This window comes from Hylobates moloch, unplaced genomic scaffold, assembly GCF_009828535.3.
Source record: "Hylobates moloch isolate HMO894 unplaced genomic scaffold, HMol_V3 SCAFFOLD_12, whole genome shotgun sequence".
Lineage (NCBI taxonomy): Eukaryota > Metazoa > Chordata > Mammalia > Primates > Hylobatidae > Hylobates > Hylobates moloch.
Window position 1 is genome coordinate 9,587,070 of NW_026652287.1, and position 21,610 is coordinate 9,608,679.

A 21,610-nucleotide genomic window follows, 5' to 3' on the forward strand; every position below is an offset into this window, starting at 1 on the left:
CCCACTCCAGTGTCTAGGTGCAGAACGCTTTTTGGGGGATTTCTCTGCTGGGCCACCTTACTCCAGGGATCCCTCAGGTTTCAAAACAAAGCAAGAGGGCAAGAATGGAGAAACAGCTCAGTGTTGACTCTCTTCCCCCTGGTGAGTGCCGTGCTGGGGCCTCTGTGCACGTCATACCACTTCCCCCTCGAATCAGCCCCACAAGGCAGGGTGAGAGAGGAGGACTCAGGGTGCAAGGAGGTCTCACAGCTTGGAAGTGGATCAGGACAGCTCTGATTCTCCAAGGCTAAGGTCTTCTCTACATCATGAGGCAGCCCAAAGATGTGTTTCTACACATCTTCTGTGTAGAAACTCAGGCCAGGCTCCTATATGCTCTGGGTGACAACGGGAAGATGCTTTCCAGTGTGAATCAGTGTGGCCCATAATGTCATAATGTCATAATGTCATTGCCTCTTCCAAAATATCAGCAAAGCTGACCCTAGTGCTTGTAGTGCTCAAATGCACTTCTCTGCCTTTGTGCCACAGGGAAATGGATTTGGTCCTGAGGGTGGTAATACCGACTTCTGTCTCAATTCCACCACCCTCACTCAGCACCCCCACTCCAGGCCTGTGCAGAGGAGGAATAACCATCCTTGAGAACCATCCAGCCCTAGGTGGAGAAGTTAGATTTATGGACTTAATCAGTTCTTCTTCCCTGTCTGTGGTGGTGAGAATGAAATGGGGGAAATTGATAAGCCTCAGTCATGTTTTCCTGCGAGACAAGGCAGCTTTGGCAGCTGGTGGGACTGACGCCTTCTTCACCTGTGTCCTCTGCCTCTGAGTGACTATAAATTGCGAACCCCACGAGGTGGCACCTGCAGCCACAGATTGCTTAGGCACCTTGCACAGGGGGCCACCTAATGAACTGGCTGCAGGACGGCAATCCTGACGTGAAGTCAGGCACCTCGGGAGGGGGCAAGGTGGCAGAACTGAGAGAGCAGATGCTCCTTGCTGTTTCTGTAAGGCCACCAGTGGCTGGGTGGCCTGGCCCTGGTAGCAAGGTGGTGACCGTGTGAGTGGCTGAATCCTGCACCACTTTTCCTGAGCCTCCTTCCTCCTGGATTCCTGCAACTATATTCTCACTACATGGCTCACCACTGATTCGTTCTCTCTGTCCCAAGGAGGCTGGACAAGAGGCTCAGGTCAGTGCGGGTATGTAGGAACCTATGTCTGTAAAATGAAAATGCCTGCCTTCAAGGGCTGTCTTGAGGTTGAAAGGAGATGGTCTAGATCAAGGGTTAGGAAGACCACAGTGTGGCCGTGCCGGCCACTTCCAGGCTGGCTTCAGTCTCCCATCCCCATAGTCATACCCCTGTGAAGTCCCTTCTCATACTGAATCGGGCTACCTGTATATCTTATAGGGTGTTGGAAATGACAGAGTGTGAATTCCAAGGCCCTATAAAAGACAGTGTGGGCCAGGTGTGGTGGCTCACGCCTGTAATCCCAGCACTTTGGGAGGCTGAGCCAAGCGGATCACTTGAGGTCAGGAGTTCCAGACCAGCCTGGCCAACATGGTGAAACCCTCTCTCTACTAAAAATACAAAAAAAAAAAAAAAAATTAGCCAGGTGTGTTGGCGCCTGTGCCTGTAGTCCCAGCTGCTGGGGAGGCTGAGCCAGGAGAATCACTGAACCTGAGAGGTGGAGATTGCAGTGAGCCGAGATTGTGCCACTGCACTCCAGCTGGGTGACAGAGACTCTGTCTCTAAACAAAGAAAATTTGGTTTCTGCTGTCCTTTCTCTTGGATCACTTTCTCTGGGAAACCAGCCACCATCTTGTGAGGACACTCAAGCTCTCTGGAAAGGTTCAGAAATGTGTTGAGGAAGTGAGACAGACCTCTTGCCAAAAACCATGTACTAACTTATCAGTCACGTACATGAGTTGACTTAGAAAAGACTCTATCAGCCTCAGCCAAACCTTCAGATGACTGCAGCGCTGGTCAGCATCTTGACTGTGACCCCATGGAAGACCCTGAAACACTCAGCCAAGCCACTGTCAGCTTCCTGATCCACAGAAACAGCATGAAATAATAAATTTTTCTTGTTTTAAACTGCTAAGTTTTGGGTTAATTTGTTATACAGCTGTAGATAACTCCAAGAATACTCCATAAATGTTGATTTCCTTTCTGCAGCTCCACTGAGTCATCTTTGTTCATGGGCAAAGCTCACTGTCTCTCCACTGGCTGCAAAAGATGTCCATTTGTTGGCTCTGACTCATGCTTGTGGTCTTGGTGGCTCACAGCAAGGCCTTTTCACAGAGGATGGTGGTTTGTCACACTCAGAATCCAGGTCTTACCTGCTTTCCTGCTCCATGGAATTTTGACCTGAGTTTGAAGGCTGATAGGGGATTGATGGATGAGGGAGAAAGACACAGTCAGTTCTTAGAGCAGTAGCTAATCCAGGGGTTTCTCTGGCTTTGTTTGCATGAGTAGTGATAGTTGGGGATGAAGCAGGGGTATTCGAGATCTTTTTTGTGTGAGTATGGGAGGAAAAATTCTGTTCTCTTCCTCCTCCATCTTTATTCATCTCTGTCTTCCCTCGGATCAGCTTTAAAGACCCCTGAGACTCTAGGACTTGGTTTGCTTTTTTCTCACCACTGGGATCCGTCTCCCACTAGTAGGAAGAAGGATCTAAGTAGTTGAGCTGCACAAAGGGGAAGTAAACAGCCAGACAAATGTTACATTTTAGAGCCTTGAGTCACCCAGAGCTTTCTATCAGCTTCATTGGGTGCAGGGAGGGTAGCGATTTCTGGCTGCTATCACCTCCTTGCTCGTATCAGGAAGCGCTAATTTTGAGGCAAAGTTCAGTGCCCTCTGGCTCACCTAGGGCTCCTGTTGCCTAATTTCACGAGGCCAAGAGTTTGAGGGTGGGTTCTGGGCTGTGCAGCCTGGATGCCTTGGTTTGCATGCCTATAGCAGCTGTGCCCGAAAGCTTTTTTTAGAGTAAATATGTAGCTTTTGCTAGGCTTTTTGTGTGCCTTGTTCATTCCTCTATCATTTTTTGTATACCTGCTATGGTGTCAGGCACTGGGGATACAAATTAGCCGGGGACTCAGACATGTAAGCAAGTAAGCCCAATAGCAGCTAATATTTATGCAGTGCTCACTGTGTGCTTGGATGTCCAGAGTGATGGAGCAGGTTTAGTAAGGGGGACAGAGGGCTCAGACCAGAGGCAAGGTAGAAAAGGGCATTTCTGGAGGCGGCAACATGAGTGCAAAGGAGACATACACAAGGTTCCCTGGGGGATTCCAAGTTGTTGCCGTCGTGGCTTCAAATCTTACTTTAGGGCCTACTCAGGTGGCATCTTGTTCATGAAGATGTGCCTGTTTTTTGTTTTATTTGTCCCCCTTCCCCCAACAAAGACTGACCTTTTCTTCTGAACTTCTCGAAAGTTTGCTAACATCAGCTATAAAACTCTCTGGGCCTGGGGATATTTTGTGGGGAGCAGGGAAGATCTTTGATTATCATTTTAACTTATTTCATGTTCATTTATTCAAGCTTTTTCTTCTTTCACCAATTCTCAAAAGCCCCACACCACCCTCCTGCCACCCCCACACCCCTCCACTTCCAGTCGCTACCTTCCACCCATCATTCTCACTTCTAAAGCCATCAACAGAGGTTTTGAACACCACTCATGTGCCAGGTGTTGTTCTAAGCACAGATTCATCAGTGAGCCAAATGAAATTCCTTCCTAAAATATGCTCTTTGGTGGTGCTAAATGCCAGGAAGAAAAGTAAGCAAGGGGAGGGAAGAGAGAGGTGTGGGGTGGCGGGGGGCGGGAGCTTGGATAGGATGGTCGGAAAGGACCTCTTTGTAGAAACTTAAATAAATTTAGAAAGCAAGTCATGTAATATCTGGGAAAGAGGAAATAGCAGGTGCAAAGGCCCTGAGGTTGAAGTGTCCTGGCAAGTTTGAGGCAAGCAAGGAAGGCAGTATGGTTGGAACAGAACAAGAGAGGAAAGGTGGTAGGAAATGATGGAGAGAGAGTTAGGGGCACAACCTTGGAGGACTTGCAGGTCATGGTAAAGACGCTGGACTTGACACAAAGTGTGAACAGAGTTCTTGGAGGATTCTGAGGTAGAGAGTAGCACAATCTCATTTGTGTTTTTATTTTAACACGCTCACTTGGGCCACCTTGTAGAGGCTGGAGTGGAAAGGAGGGAGACTAGTTAGAAATTCTGTATTGCGGGCTGGGCGTGGTAGCTCCCAGCACTGTGGGAGGCCAAGGCCAGAGGATCGCTTGAGTCTAGCAGTTTGGGGCCAGCCTAGGCAACATAGTGAGACCCTGTCTCTGCAAAAAATTTTAAAATTGCCCAGGGATGGTGGTGCACACTTGTAATCCCAACTACTTGGGAGGCTGAGGTGGGAGGATTGCCTGAGCCCAGGAGTTTGAGGCTCCAGTGAGCTGTGATTGTGCCATTGCGCTCCAGCCTGGGTGACAGAGCGAGACCCTGTCTCTAAAAAGAAAAAGAAAAAAAGAAATTCTGTATTGCAGTAGCCTAAGAGAGTCATTAGAGTTAAGAGGTTTGTAGTAGGCATTTTTTAGAAAGTTGCATTGAGGGCTAGGCACGGTGGCTCGTGCCTATGATCCCAGCACTTTGGGAGGCCAAGGTGGATAGATCGTTTGAGGTCAGGAGTCTGGCCAACATAGCGAAACCCCATCTCTACTAAAAAAATTAGCTGGGCGGTAGTGGCACGCGCCTGTAATCCCAGCTACCCGGGAGGCTGAGGCAGGAGAATTGCTTGAGCCTGGGAGGTGGAGATTGCCAGTGAGCCGAGATCGCGCCACTGCACTCCAACAGTCTGGGCGACAGAGTGAGAGATGCTGTCTCAAAAAAAAAAAAAGAAAAAAAAGAAAGTTGGATTGAGGGAAATTCATAATTCATTCCCTTTGAGAAGGAGTTAGAAGCAGCTTGCCCTTCAGCAGGGTACACAGAGTCTCCCATGAGTGTGCAGGGCCCGCTATTTCTAGTCCCTGGAAGGATTTGGGTCTCTAGTTGTCTTCAGGCTCTCTGAGGGTCTAAGGAATGCCTCGTAAGCCAGAACATGGAGATACTCCTTCCCTTTAGTGCCCTAGCCTTGGTTCTGAAGGAGTGAATTGCACCCTTGGGTGCTAATCACAGTGGCTGGGCTGAGCAGAACTGAGTACCAAGGTCTTGGGCCTGAGAAGAACGTTGAGAAGAACCAGGCCAGTCCAACCATTCTGTGGGCTTCCCTGAGGGACCTGCTCTGAGACCTTTCCCTAGGACTTCCAGAGGCTCACGTCCGGAAGTCAGAGCTGTGCAAGCCGGCTGTGGGTCTGCCTCTGCATGCCAGAGTCTCTTCTCAGAGCCTCCTTCCACACTTCCCTTGAGATACCCTATGGAACAGTGGTGGCCAGCTCAGGCCTGGAGCCAGATGACTAGAATTTGAATCTGGGCTCCACTACCTCTTGGCTGTGTGTCCTGGGGCAAGTCATTAACCTCTCTGTGCTTCAGTTTCCTCATATGCAACATGGGGACAAAAGGATTCAATCAGTTAATTCACATGCCGAGAAGAGTAGTTATGGTTGTGGTTTGGCCCTACTGGCCCCTTCCCCTGCCTTCAGGATCGCTGGCCCACACCTCTTGGCCAGCATTAAGGGATTAATGTTGTACTTCCATTATAATCCATGTTATCGTTACCATTTACCGACCTTTGACCATGTCCCAGCCATATGCTAAACACTTACTATACATCATCTCATTGTAGTCCTCAGAAAAGCCCAAGAGACAAATATTGTCTTCACCCCCATTTTGTAGAAGAGAAAACCGAGGTTTAGAGGGTTGAAGGAACTAGCCAAGGCCCCCTAGCTGGTAAATGATGGAGCTAGGACCTGATGCCCCCTGCAAGCTGCTTTTCTGTAGCCAGGGAGCAGGAAGGTGCTGGCATGTCATAGTGTTGGGGCCCTGGCTTTCCTGTTCTTGCTCACAGCTACCTTGCCTGGCTCCAGCAAACATCCCAGTATTTTTCTAACTGTAGATGGTCAGAAAGGACCTCCCTGTGAAAACCTAAATAAACGTAGGAAGCAAGTTACAGAATATCCGGGAAGTGCATTTCAGGAAGAGGGTGCAGCGAATGCCAAGACCAGGAGGTGCCTTCCAGGGAGGTGTCCACAGAGACTTCTCAGCCCCTGCCTGCCCTGTGGCATCTGGCTGGCCGCCAGGGAGACAGGGCATCCTGGCTCAGTCATGCTGGCTCACACAAAGAGCCCTTCTCTGAAGGTCCCTGGTGTTCATACATGACAAGACAGGCCCTGTGAGCCTCTGCGCTGTGCTTTAAGCATTGAGTCTGGCTGGGGGCAGTTTGCAGAGGGTCCCACCATCGTCCCTATGGAGTTACTGGCCATCCTGTATCTTCAAGTTGCATTTTGGAGAGTGGGCTTTTTTCTCCTTGTATTTTTTTTATTGTGGTAAAATATACATAACATGAAATTTTCTGTGTTAACCACTTTTATGTGTATAGTTCATTGGCATAAGTACATTTACAATGTGTGTAACCATCACCCCTATCCATTTCCAGATTTTTTTTTATCATCCCAAACAGAAACTGCACCCATTAACTAACAACTCCCAACCCTTTTCCTCACCCCCAGTAGCCTCTGCCGTACCCTCTGTCTCTATGGATTTGCGTCTTCTAGATGTTTCATGGGAACGGAGTCTTGTAATATGTGGCCTTTTGTGTCTGGCTTCTTTTGCTCAGCATCATGTTTTTGAGGTTTGTCTGTGTTGTAGGGGGTGGGCTTTTTGAAGCAAAGGGGATGTCAGCACTGTGTGCTGACCCTATACCGGGTGCTGCCAGGGAGCAAAAGAGGAAGAGAAGCCCAGGTCCTGCCCAGGAGCCCCCATCTGGGTCACGCAGATGGCGCGAGCTCACACCTACTTAGTTACTCCTCAGCTCCTGGATCCGCCTGTTTGCATCTCTCCAGACAGGCGCCCCTCGAAATCAAGGACTCAGTTCCACATGCAGGACTCCACTTTGCATGCCACAACTCTAGGTTCATCTCAGGGCCTGATTTCTGTGCTTGGGCACCTGACATCTCTCAGCCTTCTCTCTCCCATCTGTGGAATGGATCTGGTTCTCTATTAAGAGCCATACTTGGCCCGATTAAGCTGGCTTCCCAGAGTCAGCTCAGAGCTGACCCTTGACGGGGGAGGGGGGTGTGTGGGATGGTGCTTCTTAGACTATGACTTTTTTATTTATTAAAAATTAATTCAGGGACTTTGATGTATCAGACTTTAAAAGGAGTTGACAGGTCACATGGTCTCTGAAAGCACAGGGCTGGTAATCCATTTAAGAAAACATTTTCTTCTTCTTTTTAATTTAATGGAGGAAATCATTAGCTGGGAAATTGGTAGGACTGATTTATTCTTGTTTTGGGGAAGGAGCGTGGAAGAGAAAATCTGCTTTAATTGCTGCTGGCTCTAGAAATATCTCAGCAAAATATTCCCAGCAGCTGGGCCTGGCATGAGAGGAGGCAGTAGGCTAAGCGTTCGTCTCTTCACCCATGCTCTGGGGGCAGCGGAGGGGCTCTTTCTGGCCCCAGGTGGGTGACCATGATGTCAGCAGTGGCAAATGTTCAAAGTTGCAGCCTTGGCTCCCTGGTGCTCCAGTTCCTCCCGAGCCTGAATGCACTGTGTGGTTCTGGTCGGGGTCTGGGTCCCAGAGAGCTCATGCTCAAGCCTTATTCCCAGGGAAACAGGACCAGGACCCCCATCTGGGAAAAAGGACTACGTGCCTCTGGGGCTTCATCCGGTTCCAAGGGGAGGCAACTGGGTTCACCCTAAAAATAACCGAAGATGCAAACAGCTTCAGCATGCAAATGTTTTTCATATCTGTGGGCCAGATAATTTAAAGGTACAGCTGTTTTTCCACTGTCCCAATCTGTTTGTTTTTCCTGAAGCAGGGAGGAGGCCTGGGGTGAGCTGAGCCCTTCTGGGGTCACCATTGTCCAGCATCTCTGGCTGAGGTCTGCCTGCGTGCCCAGCTGCTGCCCTCTCTTTAGATGCCACCTTCCCGGGGACACCCCAACCTGTGACTCTCAGCAGGCCCTCAAGGGTCCCTGTCATGGAGCAGGAGCTGCCAGCAGGCCTGGCCTGAGTGCAGTCACCCCAGCAGGTTTGCTGAGGTTGGGGAGATGGTCCACCTGATTTCAATTCACCAAGCTTGTTAAGCTCAGAAAAATGGGTGAAGGAGTTTTCAGAGAGAGGGAGGCTATAAATAGCCTGGCAGGACGAGGAGATGAGAGGTTAGTGATTGTCAAGGTTGTAGCCCAGCTCCTGGCCAGCTGCCACATCTCCAGGTCTCCTGAATGCCCCCAGGCTGCTGCCCCTCCACGACGTGCTGGCTTCAGGCTCTGTTGGCCGAATTCTGGTGTTCCAGGACCTTCCTGGCCTCCATGCCTCTTCCTGGTGGCTGCTGCCCTGTGAGGCTCCAGGGCCCATTGTCACCTCCATGGCTGGGGACTCTCATCTGCCCATGTCATAATCCTCCCATAGACATGTTACATCTGGGGGAAAGACTCGAAGCAATTAGCCATCTGGGAGAAGCCTACCATCAAGTGGGGCATCCTGCCACGCTGAGCACCACTACCTCTCAGGGATGGTAGGCCTGGGGCTTCAGTTCCAAAGCTGTAGGGTGGGACCAGGAGTTAGTCTGCAGTGGGGGTGAGGGACATAACTCCAGGCCAGGCACAGACATTTGAGGCACTGACCTATACAGGGTCTTCATTCATCCATCCATCCATTGGTTCATCCGTTTGTATATTTAGAAATTCTATTCAGTGCCTGCTGTGTGCCAGTGCTCTTCCAGCCCGAGGATACAGCCAACCAACATCCCTGCCCTCATAGAGACTCCATTCTAGTAGGAGAGACAGAGAGTTAAAAACTTTTTTGTTTTTTTTTTTTTAGAGACGGGGTCTCACTGTGTTGCCCAAGGGGGCTGGACTCAAACTCCTGGGTCAAACGATCCTCCCACCACAGCCTCCTGTAGCTGGGACTACAAGCATATGCTACTGTGCCTGGGCAGACAATATTTTAAAAAGAACATGCTACGACACATGGATGAACCGATAAGATATGCTCGGTGAAAGAAGCCAGACATAGAAGGACAAATACTGTATGATTCCACTTACCGTGATTATATGATGAGGTCCCTAGAGTGGTCAAATGCACAGCGACAGACAGTAGAACAGTGAGTGCTGGGGCTGGTGAAGGGGGAATGGGGAGTTAGTGTTTAATGCGTAGAGTTCAGCTGGGGAAGGTGAATTGGTTCTGGATAAGGATGGTGGGGATGTTGCACAACAATGTGAATGTGCCTAATGCCATGGAACTGTGTGCACTTGGGAGTGGCTAAGATGGGTCAGGCACGGTGGCCATGCCTATAATCCCAGCACTTTGGGAGGCCGAGGCAGGCGGATCAGTTGAGGTCAGGAGTTTGAGACCAGCTTAACCAACATGGTGAAACCCTGTCTTACTAAAATATAAAAATTAGCCGGGCATGGTGGTGGACACCTGTAATCCCAGCTATTTGTAGGCTGAGGCATGAGAATCGCTTGAACTGGGAGGCAGAGGTTGCAGTGAGCTGAGATCGTGCCACTGCACTCCAGCCTGGGCAAGACTCTGTCTCAAAAAAAATGAAAATAAAGAAGTGGCTAAGATGGTAAATTTTATGTTACATGTACAATTTTTAAAATAAAAAGGAAAGAAGAAAGAAAAGTAAGTCGGGTACTAGATAACGATCAACGCTCTGAATAAAATTAGAAAGGGTCCGAGGAATGCCAGGGTTAGAGTCAGGGCCAAGTTTTACATCAGGGTGTCAAGAAAGGCCTTAGTGAGAGGGGCCCTTGAGCAGAGGGGAGGGAGAGTGGCAAGTACAGATGCCCCAAGGCGGGAACTTGCCCACGGCCTTGCCAGGGCGGAGAGGTGGCAGGGCAGAGCCTGCAGGCCCTCATGCTGAGTGGGTGGAGAGAGGCCATTCAGGGCTTTGAGCATGTCCTGGTCCTTCTGGCCAGTCTGTTGAGGGAGCCAGGAGAAGGCTTTGCAGGGTGGGGGTACAGGCCCATCCTCAGCTGCAGCTCCCACCTCTGCGTGACTCCTACCGGTTTGTGGGCTCAGCACAACAGGAGTTAATGATGCTTTACTTAGTGGTTGTGTTTAAATTTTTCCTGTTTTTCTGGAGTCTCCACAACCCCTCCTTTCCCAGCTTTGGTGGGTTCAGGTGGGTCTGGGACAGGAGAGGGGTGGCTTGCTCAGTCTTCAGTCCCTGCTGTCCGGGCTTTGAAGCCACACAGCTGCCAAGAAGCAGACAGACTTCTGCCTACCCAGCAAGGGTGCACAGTGCCTCCTTCCCCTGGGTCTGCTCCCGAGACACCTCTCAGGAGGCTCCTGCAGGGCCAGCTTGGTGGGGTCGGGACCCTGGGCTTCAGACCCCGCCCTGTTGGAGAAGTTACTTCCCTTTCTGAGTCTGGATTTTTGCATCTACAAAGTGAGAGGGCTGGGTGGCAGTCAGGTCTGGATTCTCATCCTGACGCTCCCTGCCAGAGGAGCCTGAGAGGGTAGCTTCATGGCTATGCGAAACTCCCTGAGTGCCCAGCTCAACAGCCCAGCCGAGAACCAAGGCCCTCTGCACATCCCCTCAGGGGTCTCTGCCACCACATGAGGGATTGCAGGGGGGATCTGTTCCAATTTTACAGCCCCTGCCCAGACAGTCCAGGGATAACCTCAGGAGTTGCTAGGGGAAACAGCAGTTGGGGAGTTCTAGAACAGGGCAGAGGAGAGGCCTGCGGTTCCAGACCCAAGTCATTATGGAGTCTATGGTGCCCACTCCCCAGTTGGTGTCTGTGCTGTTCCCTGAGAGCCCCACCATCCACCTTCTGTCCTTTTAGAGGTGCCTCTGGAGCTAGGCTGTGGACAGAGCCTGCTCCCCTGCCCAGACACTGTAGGGTAAGTAGGAGAGGAGGGGTTGAGGCAAGAGACCAGGAGCTAGGCCTGGGCCTGGACCATGCGTCCTTTTACACTTGTCATCAGGCCTTAGAACTGACCACCAGTCTAGTGTGACTATTTAAGTTCAATTATAAATTAAAGTGAAATAAAATGGAAAAGTTCTATTTCCCACTCCCACTCATCACATTTCAAGTGCTTAGTAGCCACCTGGGGCCAGTGGCAGGTCACGGCAGCTGCACTGGATAGTGCAGGTGTGTAACATGTTCATCAATGGGGAAAGTTCTACTGGGCGGTGCCAGCATCATCTCTAGAGCAACCCCATGGGGTAGAGATTGTTGCCCCATTCACAGCTGAAGAAGCTGAAGCTCAGAGAGGGGTGATGACTGGCTAGTCACGTAGTCAGTGAGTGCCAGTGGTCCTGGCACCGGGTTTCGTTTGATCTTAAAGCATGGGTGTGGGATTGGCACATGCATGTGTCTCCCTGCCCAGCTGGCTGCTTACCTGGGATGGGTTGGAGGAGGCTGGAGGCCCACTTGTGGACTACACACAGGCTTTTAGGATCTCTGCCTTGGGCCCCAGGGCCAGCTGGAGCCTCCCTTACTTGGTCACCCATGAGGAGCATTGCTTTAGTGGAAGGCAGGGTGAGATGAGCACTCAGTTTAGGGCCTCTGGGCCTGCAACTTTGGGAACAAATCCCTTAGGAGGGGCTCTAGGACATTTCACTGGGCTCTGAAGACTTCATTTTAAAAGTGAGAAGCTGAGCACAGTGGCATGACCCTGGCCTGTATTCCTAGATACTCAGGAGGCTGAGGCAGGAGAATCACTTGAATCCAGGAGGTCGAGGCCGCAGTAAGCTATAATCACACCACTGCACTCCAGCCTGGGCAACAGAGCGAGACCCTGTCTCTTAAAAAAAAAAAAATATGACAATAGCCAAAAGGTGGAAATAGCTCACATGTCCATTGGCTGATGGATATAATGCATAAGCAGAATGTGGTCCATCTGTGTACTGGGGTACGATTCAGTCATAAAACAGAACGAAGGACTGACAGATGCCACAACGTGGCTGGACCTCGAAAACAGGATACTGAGTGAAAGAAGCCAGACACAGAAGGCCGTGTAGTTTATGAGTCCATTTATGTGAAATGTCCAGAATAGGCAAATCCATAGAGACAGACAGAGAGTAGATTGGTTGTTGACAGGGGCTGGGGGAGAGGGGACTGGAGAGAGACTGCTAATGGGTCTCCTTTTGGGATGCTGAAACTCTGGAAGTAGATAGAGGTGGTGGTTGCACAACATTGTGAATATACTCAATGCCACTGAAGTGAACACTTTAAAATGGTTAAAATGGTAAATTTTGTGTTATATGTATTTTACTGCAATAAAAAAAGTGAGAAGAAGCGGTAGAATCTAGATGGTGAATATATGGATGTTCATTATAAAATGTTTTCAACTTTGCCATATGCTTGAACACTTTCATCATAAAACAGTGAGAGAGAGGCCGGGCACCGTGGCTCATGCCTGTAATCTCAGCACTTTGGGAGGCCGAGATGGGTGGATGACCTGAGGTCAGGAGTTCAAGACCAACCTGGCCAACATGGTGAAACCTTGTCCCTAGTAAAAATACAAAAATTAGCTGGGTGTGGTGGTGGGCGCCTATAATCCCAGCTACTTGGGCTGAGGCAGGAGAATTGTTTTGAGCCCAGGAGGTGCAGGTTGCAGTGAGCCGTGATCGTACCACTGCACTCCAGCCTGACTCTGTCTCAAAAAAAAAAAAGAAAGAAAAGAAAAAAGAAAAAGAAGTGAAATAAAACACTGAGGGAGAAAGCGACAGGATTGGGCTGTGCCCCAACTTAGATGTCTCTGTGTCAGAGCAGCTGGGCCTGGTAGGCTCTGGTGCCGGCTGCAGACCTACTGTAGTTTTAGTCCTGAGGGGTCTGCCAAGTGAGCAGGGAGAGATAGGAGGCTGGGGGATTCTGCTACTGTGCTCCCAGCCCTAAGGAGACCACAGCTCCTGAGATGGGCCCAGGACAGCACTAGTGCCTGCCCTGAGCCTTCCCCAAGTCCTGCCACGTCTGAGTGCCTGGGAGTGCCAGTTGGTAGAACGTGGTATCATCTCTGTCTGTAATAAGGAGATAGAAGCTCAAGGAAGTGACCAGACTTGCCCCTGGTCATGCGATCTCCAAGGAGAGAGACTGCAACCCCACTGAGGTCTCGTGGCTCTCTCCCCAGCCCCATTTCGCTGCTCCCAGTATGAGTGGGGCCAGGTGGCTGAAGCCAGTATCGAAGCTGGGACGTGGGCAGCTGCAGCAGTGAGGCTGGCACAGGCGTGATGGGAGACGCCACCCAGCGTGGCGAGCCTGGGAGTCCCCATCCACCTGCCAGTGTGTCCAGGAGAGCCCCCTCCCCCTGCTGTGCCCAGCAGCCTCCCTTCTCCTCTGCTTCCCACATGGGTGGCACTGGGCCATCGGAGCCCTTCCATAGGTGGGTATCCCCTCATCCCTGAGGGTGGCAAGATGTGACTCAGGATTTGGCAACAGATTTTTAGAAACAGGGAGGCCAGGCAGGTGGAAATCCGCAATGCCTCCCCAAACACCAGGTAACACCTAAGCCCCGGGAGAGGGTCCCTTTAGTCTCTGGGGTCCCGACTTCAGGCTCTGGCTGGGCAGCGTGGCGTCAGACGGAGGGCCCAGGCTCTTGGGGCAGCAGAGCACCACGAGCCAGACGAGAAAGCCCCCATCTCCTCCCTTTTCCTTGGCGTGGTGGTGGCCACTAGCTGCTGCTTTTGCCCACCAGTCTGGCCGGTACCCCTCCCCGCCTGGCCACCTGGACCCTGAGGCCTGGTATGGGGGAGGCTGCAGCAGCAGAACTGTGGGATTGGCTCTCTGCTGATGCCTTCCCTCTGGCATATGGCTCCTCCGCCCGCCTTGGGCTCTGCCAGCGGCTCCCCTTTCTCCATGGCAACTCAGCTCAGTGGTCCCAGTGGAGGAGAGAAAATCAATTCTCCCTCCTTCCCGCCCTCCCTCTCCGCTCCCCACCCCTTCCTCTCCGGCCTGCCTTTCTCCCTTCCTCCGGCATCCCTGCACAGGCTCGCAGCTCCTCCGTCCACCCATCCTGGGGACACGCGTGCTCCTCAGTGTCCTCTGTCTCCAGGCATGGGCTGCTGGGAGAGCCGCGTGCTGGGGGCGGCCCCCTGAGGCCGGCAGCATGGGGAGCTCAGTGGACCTCTGCAGGGATGGGAGGCTGCTGCGCGACCCCAGCCCGGCTCCTGTGGTGTGCACCTCCTGGCTCTGATACTTTGTCCCCCCACCCCTTCCCTCACATTGGCTTCCTAAAAGGTAATTTTCTGCTCCTTCTGAAACATGTCACAGCCTCAGGAGGGGTTTATTAGCAAGGAAGGCTCTGTCTGGTCACGCGGGCTGCTTGCTTTCTCTCCGAAGAGCTGGGATGGAGGGAGAGAGAGAGGGAGAGGCCTCACCTGGTGTGCTCAGAGCTCAGAGGGGGCACAGCAGAGTTTGGGTGCATGGAGTTCTCCTCTAGGGAGTCTGTGAGTAGCTCAGCTCCTGCCTCCTGGTGCTCGGGTAGGTACAGCACTCCATTGTACTTCCATTTTCCACCGTGATTGCCACGGAGCATAGAAAATCTGCTTTCCTGGACTGTGTGGTTGGACCAAGGAGAGGGGAGGAAATTTAGAGGCATGCACGTGTGCCCTAGATGGGGCAGGGCTCTGGAGTGGTGATTGTTGGCCACAGGTTGGCTGTCTCTCTGACCAATCCTTCATTGTCTGAAAATGAGAGTTCAGTGAGGAAATGTTTTCTCCCTCCCCACACCTGATAACAAGGAGTGTCTCTCCCCACCCCGATATCCCCCATAACCAAGATTTCCAAGAAGGTGGTGTAGGGAGGATCATCTGCTGGCTGGCTTCAGGCAGAGCGGCCCTGCCAGTGTGTCTGTCTGGATAGCACCATCTGTTTGGGACAGCCCCTCGGCACAGTTTGGTTCAGGCAGGATTTCAAGCCTGCTGCCCAGTGGGTCAACATTCTGCATCATTTCTTCCCCATCCCCAGTAGATGCATTCAGAATGACTCTTAAGTGGCTTTCCCAGAGGGAATCTGTGAGGCTAACCCCTCAGCAGCGCAGCCCGGGGAGACACACTCCAACCCATGCCCGGCACAGGCAGCTCCCACCGTGACCTCTGCTTCCTGTACAGCAGGCAATGGAAAAAAGAACCCCTGGTTGTCAACGAGAACAGCTCCCGTGTTGATGGAAAGTGAGGGCCAAAGAAACCGGATTTAGCACCCAGTTCTTAGAAGTTATGGGTTTGAATGGTGTCTGAGAGTAAGCCCTATCTGATCTTTAAATAGAAAGTGTACACCAAGTAGCCCCATCTGACTCACCAGGGAGCTTCAGAGTTCAGGTACCAGGGAACCCATAGTCAACTCTGAAAGAGGCACTCAACTTGGAGGGCTGACTGCAGAGAAGTCTAGATGTTCAGGTATGTGTCTGTGTCTCAGGGTGCAGTGGGGATTGAGGGTGGGACCAGAGTTGGCTCACAAAGTGAATAGTTGAATGTAGGACTTCAGCCTCATGAGCACCTGATTGGATTCTGTTTTTTGTTTCAGCATTCTCTCTGTCAGATTGTTTTAATAACAGCATCGGAGCCTTGAAGGTGGCCTGAGACAGTACTCCCTGTGTGGTTCTGTGGTTGGGCATCTTTAAACTATGTTTATCTCCCCAAAGCCCTGTTTCTTTAAAACTGCCTTTGAGCCCCCAGAGACCCTCAATTCTTGGTGCTTCTCTTTGAGCAATCAGATAGGTTACGACTGGGCAGGATGAGAGGAATGCTTTTGTGTCTGCACAGGTCTGTGCTGTTTCTTCCTCTGCTTTGGGGCTGGAGAATCACCCAGACCCTCCTGGCATCTGGGCGGTGTACAGGCTTCTTAACGACATTACAGGCATCTGGATTCTGGTTGGTTGCTGGGAATTCTGATGGGTTTACGAGTTATGTGATGGGCGGGGAGGCCATGTGCTAGTTTTGTTTGGTTTGGTTTTGGTTTGCTAGCGAGCGGAAAATCTGATGTGACACCTTAAAGGCCAGCCCATGAGTGGCAGCACCCGATCCTCATCTCTGCTCTCAGCCTCTATGGGAGGCACCCGGCCCTGCCGTTGCAGCTGGGCTTCCTCTGCCCTGAGGGCTTTCATGTGAGCTCAGGGCAATGCAAGTGTGTGTTCAGTTACCAAGCCCAAAAGTCAAAAGAACAGCCAGAGCCAAGCTGGCTTTTGAGGAGAGAGGCCAGCTCCTCCAGCCTGGCTGCATTTGCCTGAGGTAGATCGTGAGTGCTCTGCCCCAGCCTCTCCGCCCTCCTGTGTCCTTTCTGAGCGGCTGCTCTAAAGTGTAACTTCACGGAGTGGTGACTTGACTTGAAAGGAGCCGCAGGGGGCGTGAGAGCAGCTTGGAGAGGTGGGAGCCTGGGCTGCCGATGGCTCCAGCCTGTGAAAGTGTGGAAAGCTCATTCCAGGAAAATTGGAATAATCATCGCATTGGCTGGCTTTCAGGCGGTGAGTGGTTCTTTCTTTAATTTGACAGGAGCCCTGGGATTCAGGGAAGGGTGTGGTGGGAAGCCCGGTGGTTCAGACAGATCTCACGAAGCCAGTGAAGCTCCCAGGAGAAAGTCTGATTTATTTTTCCCTGGCCTGGCTTGCAGCATGGTGGAGTCCACCACCCAGGCTGTGCTGGGCAGGACAGGCCGCTCTGATGTGGGTCAGAGATTCTGGGACTCAGAACATCTGCCTTGGCCCCCGCCCAGCCCGTGCCTAGCTTTGAAAAAGTCTGTTGGTGGTGTTGCATGATGACTTAAACTGCAGGAAGAGAGAAGCTCATGAACATTAAACTCTTCCCCAGTCTCTCTTGTGAGTTTCCTGAACACACACGTACTTATACATGCACATACATGCCCTTGCCCACATGTGCACATACACAAATGCACATATGCTTGCAGATACACACACAGTCTCCCCACATGCACACTCACACAAATACATGTGCACATGCCATGCAGGCACACACATGCAACTCACAAGCTCACACCCACATGCACACACACACAAATATGTTTTCCCTGCCTGCTAGCAGGGGTGTACCTACCATTTGGCATTCTTCTCATGCTAACATGATCCCATGTAAACGGTTCCCAGGATTGGTAAGATCAGACAGCTGTCCTTTTTATGCACTGCTTTACAGCTCAGTGTCTCACCTGAGTGAGACAACTGTCCCTGTCCACTTCTGGAAAGAGCTGCCTCTGTTCCCTCTTTTCCTCCCTGGTGCTCTGTTGCATGGTCTGGTGTGTTACAGAGATTGGCATGTTTGTGTCTGCAGGGGAGCCTCTGGGTGCTGGATTTCTGTCCAGGGCTTCTGAGGGCCTCTAGCCCGAAGGGAAGGGATTCATCAGAGACTGATAAGCTTAAGGTGTGCTGAGCTGTAAGGCCGTGTGTGTGTTTGTGTGTGTGTGTGTGGGGGGGGGTGGGTGTATGTGTAGATGTGTAGGCATGTGTGTGTCCATGTGAGGTGTGTGATGTGTTTGCATATGCGTGTGTGGTGTGTGCATGTCGGGGGGGTGTATATGTGAGTGTGTATGGTGTGTGCATATGGACATGTGTGTATTTATATGTGCATGTGTGGTATGTTGTGTGTGTGAGGTGTGTGTGCGCATGTGTGTGGCATGTATATGTGCCTGTGTGTGCCTATGAGGTATGTGAGAGTGTGTGCAGTGAGTGTGAGTGTGGCATTTGTATTTGGGCATCTTTAACTTTCTGCATTCTGTTTCTCCCTGTTTTCTGCTTCAATTCCCAGAGCAGGGCTCAGCAAACTCCTTAACCCATGTCTGCACTGGGATCTTAAATCCACTTCATAGACACTTTCCCAAGTCTCATGTGATTTAACAGTTTGCAGCCACCCTGGAAGTACTTGGCGTTGCTCCCATTTTACAGATAAGCAGACGGAGTCTCAGAGGGTTGAGTAGCCTGCCTGTGAAGGCAGAACCAGAACTTGGATCCCTGGCTCTTTCACTCCTTCACTCCCTCCCTCCCTCTCCCTCACTCATTAGTTCTACATGCAACTTGCTCTGCACCGGGCATGGCTGCTGGGCTCTTGGCCTGAAGACTATATTCAGCCCTTGTCCTTCAGTGGGTGCCCAGTGTGGGAGGAGGCCGAGGAGGTTGGGTGAGGAGAGCTGGGGGGTGCTCACTCTCCCTGCACTCCACGGCCACCCACCTTAGTTGTCTGAGAAGAGAAAAGGAAGGAATTAGAGAGAGGAAGGAGCAGGCAGCCTGGGGCTGAGCTGGAGGAGAGCCCCCTGCATCTGCCCTACCACTCACTTGCCCCAGGGCTTCCACCCAGAGTACATGAGGCCACTCTACACTGTGGAAAATCCAGGTCACTCTGATCCTGATCCACTGTTATTCTGCTATAGGAGCAGAGTGGCTCCCTTTCTTTTAAAAATTGCTACATCATATATCATCAGAAAGACAGTCTGCATCGTGGGGTCTATGTGTTTTAGGCTGAGGATTTCAGCATTGGTGGCTCAGGGTAGTAGGAGCAGCACTGCACATGAGGAGATATGTGCCTCAGTTTCTTCACCTGTAACATAGAGATAACACTGTCTACTTCATGTGTCTCACCACAGAGAACAGGTGTGACGTGCGTGGAGATGAACCACCTGTGTAGGCAGTGGCGAATGGTAGGCTGTTGTTAGAGACAAGGCATTCCCATAACTTACTCTTCAATGGGTCAGGAACGTTTATGCCCAGAGATGCACACAGAGAGCAGGAGGGGCACAGATGCAAGGCAGATGGAACGAAAGGGAAGCAATTGCTGCTTTTGGGTAGAGCGTAGAGGGGAGTTCTTATGTTAGTTTTGCAATTTTTCCGTAGCTTAGAGACTATATGAAAATGAAATATAGAAAAAAAAAGATTCATTCATTTAAGAGCTCTTCCTAAGAGGTTGACAGAATACTGATGTAACAAACAGCAGAGGGTGTGTACCTTAACGACCCATGAGAAGCCAAGTGAATAAAACGGAAGCTCCATCCTCATGGAAGCTGGAGACAGCTGGCCATCCCTGAAGGGGATAGGAAGCTCTGGGGAGGGGGCCAGGCAATGGAATCACACCAGCCAAACTCTGAAGAGGCAGGGCTCTCCCTAAACACCAGGCCTCGGAAGTCAGGCTCCTTCCCTGATCCCTGTTGGGGCTCCGGATTCTGGCTTGGATGACTTCCCCAGGGCCCTTGCCTGGTGGCCACAGCCTCCTCTTCCAGACCTCCAGGTGAGGGAAAGTTGTATCTTATGATGGTTTCCTGACTGGGTGCTGGTTTTGTTTGGTCCAACGTTTAGTTGCAGGTTTACCCAGTAGGTCAGCTTTGTGGCCCTCTCTGCTACCGTCGGCATCCTGAAAGCCCCTTTCAGATGAATGTTTAACCTCAAAACCTTGAGCAGCTGTTGACAGGGAGCACTAGACCTGGAGTCCGAGAGTCTGGGGTCCCAGCTCTGCCCCAGTGGACCTCTCTGAGACCTGACTGTCTCCCTGACAAAGCCAAGTTTGGTGGGAATGAATGAATGAGGGACTTGAACATGCTCTGTCACTCTGCAAATGGTAGGTGTGTCTTGGGAGAAGACAGGAGGGGGACAATTGCCAGCCTTAACTTGCTGTCTACTTTGTGCCTCAGTTTCCCCACCTTGTTGCCATAGTGAGAGGAATTTTCCTCATCAAGTCCTCATCACCTTTCTCTAAGGAAGACTATGCTCAGGGGCTGGAGGGGAGGAGAGAATGCAAGTTAGAAGACCTTGTCCCTGTCCCCTGTCTGCCATCAGCCTAATTATAAGATCTTGGAGAATTCCATTGACCTCTCGGAGCCTCAGTTTCCTGGTGTGCACAGCAGAGTTAGCGATGGGTGCCCTCAGGAGAATGGGAAGGACAAATGGATGGTGTGTGCCCAGCACTTTGTTTCATGCCAGCGTCCTCACTTTTCCTGTCACCCTGTGCCCTTGTAAAGCACTTCACAGCTTTCTAGGCGTGGGCACACCATTATCACAGCCTGTGGCTGTGAACAGGTTTGTCAAGCCTGTGCAGACAGGGAATGGGGAATGGGTAAATTTAAAACACTCCTTCTGCCTGACTTCATTTGCCTGCTGGGCCTGTGCTAATTGCATGGCTGAAGTCCCCTTTCCAGGACTCTAGGTTCCTGAGATGGAAAGGATCGGGACTGGGCTGCTCTAGGACCTTCCTAAGCTGGTAGGAAGAGTAAAACTTCGTAGTCATATAGGCTCGGGTTTGAGTCCTGGCTGTGTAATCCACAGAAGCTGCCTAATCCCATTGCACCTCAGTTTCCTACTGTGTGGAATGGGAGTGATGGTCCCCCCATGGGCGTTGTGCGAGAATTCAAGATTCCATGCTTCTTGGCTGCCTCGTCACAGGAGTGTGTGAAGCGGATGATCGTCTTGCAGGGCTCTCCTCCAGTGTCAGATTGCTCTGTACCAGAGGCTGTCCTAGGATCAGGGCCAGGCCAACCACTGCTTTTCATGCTCCCAAATGTTTGGAGAGCCAGTGCGGTGTCTTAGCCAGCAGAGCTTTCTGTCAGGAGGTGTGATCATCTAGCCGTTTGTGCCCTGCCAGCCACCTGAATCCAGAGCCACTCCCTGGACTGAGCTTGCCTTCAGGGGAAGGTGGGCAGCAGAGTTATCCAGCCCGCGGGTCTCTCTCTGGCTGTCCTCCACCCTAGGAAACACAACATGTGGTCAGCAGTGTGGATCATGGGGAGCACAGGGAAAAGATGAGCAGCTCCATATTTCATGGCTGGAACTTGGGTATGGCTGCAGTGCCAAGGAGGGGCCTTCCCTGGACCCAGAAAGAGCAGGGGCTGGAAGTTATGCTTAAGACACCAGCTGGCAGGTTCAACTTAGAGAAGAGCCGGCATGCCTGTCCCCCTCTGCTGCCTGCAGCCCTCTGCCCACCCTACTCAAGAGTTCAGCCTGTTGCTCCCTCCCAAGCAACAGTGGACACTCGAGGATCCCAGGTCGGACCTGATAGATGGGGACACTGACTCAGACAGACCCAGGGCAGCTTTCCTGAGTCACCTGGAATCACACTGAGCTGGGCCAGCTGGATAGGCTCCTGGAGGCAGAACGGAGTTCAACTCCCTCTCTCTGCTGGCCTCTTTTCCTGCATCCCCCCGTTTGCAGCTAGGAAGGGCTGAGCTGATGACTCGGTGATATCCCTTCCATGTGGCCCCAACATGAGTCACACGTCACGGCATTCTCTGGGTTGGGCAGATGCACGAAGGGGCACGTTGATGCGGGGCCCTTAGGGCTGCCCCCACAACTAGCCTGGTCTGAAGAACTGGTTGGTCCTGTGGGGTTATTTAGAAGGCATGGGGGGCAGGCCTAAGCTCCCCAGCTCCTCCTTGGAAGAGACCTGGCCTGTGTAAGCTGTTACTGCCTGGCTTGAGGAAGTGGCACACCGAGGAGCGTCCTGTCCCATAGGGAGCCCATCCCATGGGCATCTCTGCTCCTCAGGGCAGCCAGTGGAGCTGGGAGGGGGGACGACGCCTGCTTCCCAGACTC

At 51.7% G+C, this 21,610-nt stretch overlaps 1 protein-coding gene and 1 long non-coding RNA gene across 18 annotated transcripts in view; one reads left to right on the forward strand and one right to left on the reverse strand.

The window, feature by feature from the left end:
* The window catches only part of PITPNM2 (phosphatidylinositol transfer protein membrane associated 2), a 226,990-nt gene that overhangs the window by 114,396 nt on the left and 90,984 nt on the right, over positions 1 to 21,610 (forward strand). Inside the window, exons 1-2 of one of the 17 annotated variants that reach the window (XM_058425655.1) lie at positions 8,614 to 8,657; positions 8,963 to 9,245. The exons of 13 other annotated variants lie outside the window; for them this stretch is intronic. The gene's annotated coding sequence lies outside the window, so the exon portion shown is untranslated. Of the gene's footprint in view, positions 1 to 8,613; positions 8,658 to 8,962; positions 9,246 to 10,831; positions 10,997 to 13,979; positions 14,335 to 21,610 lie in introns of those variants that run through there. 3 more of the 17 variants (XM_058425654.1, XM_058425656.1, XM_058425659.1) reach the window with 3 other exon arrangements.
* LOC116477752 (uncharacterized) lies at positions 7,198 to 10,760 on the reverse strand. The gene is made up of 3 exons (XR_004250629.2): positions 10,153 to 10,760; positions 9,187 to 9,258; positions 7,198 to 8,912 (listed from the first exon to the last, which is right to left on the reverse strand). It is a non-coding gene; the product is annotated as an uncharacterized LOC116477752 (long non-coding RNA).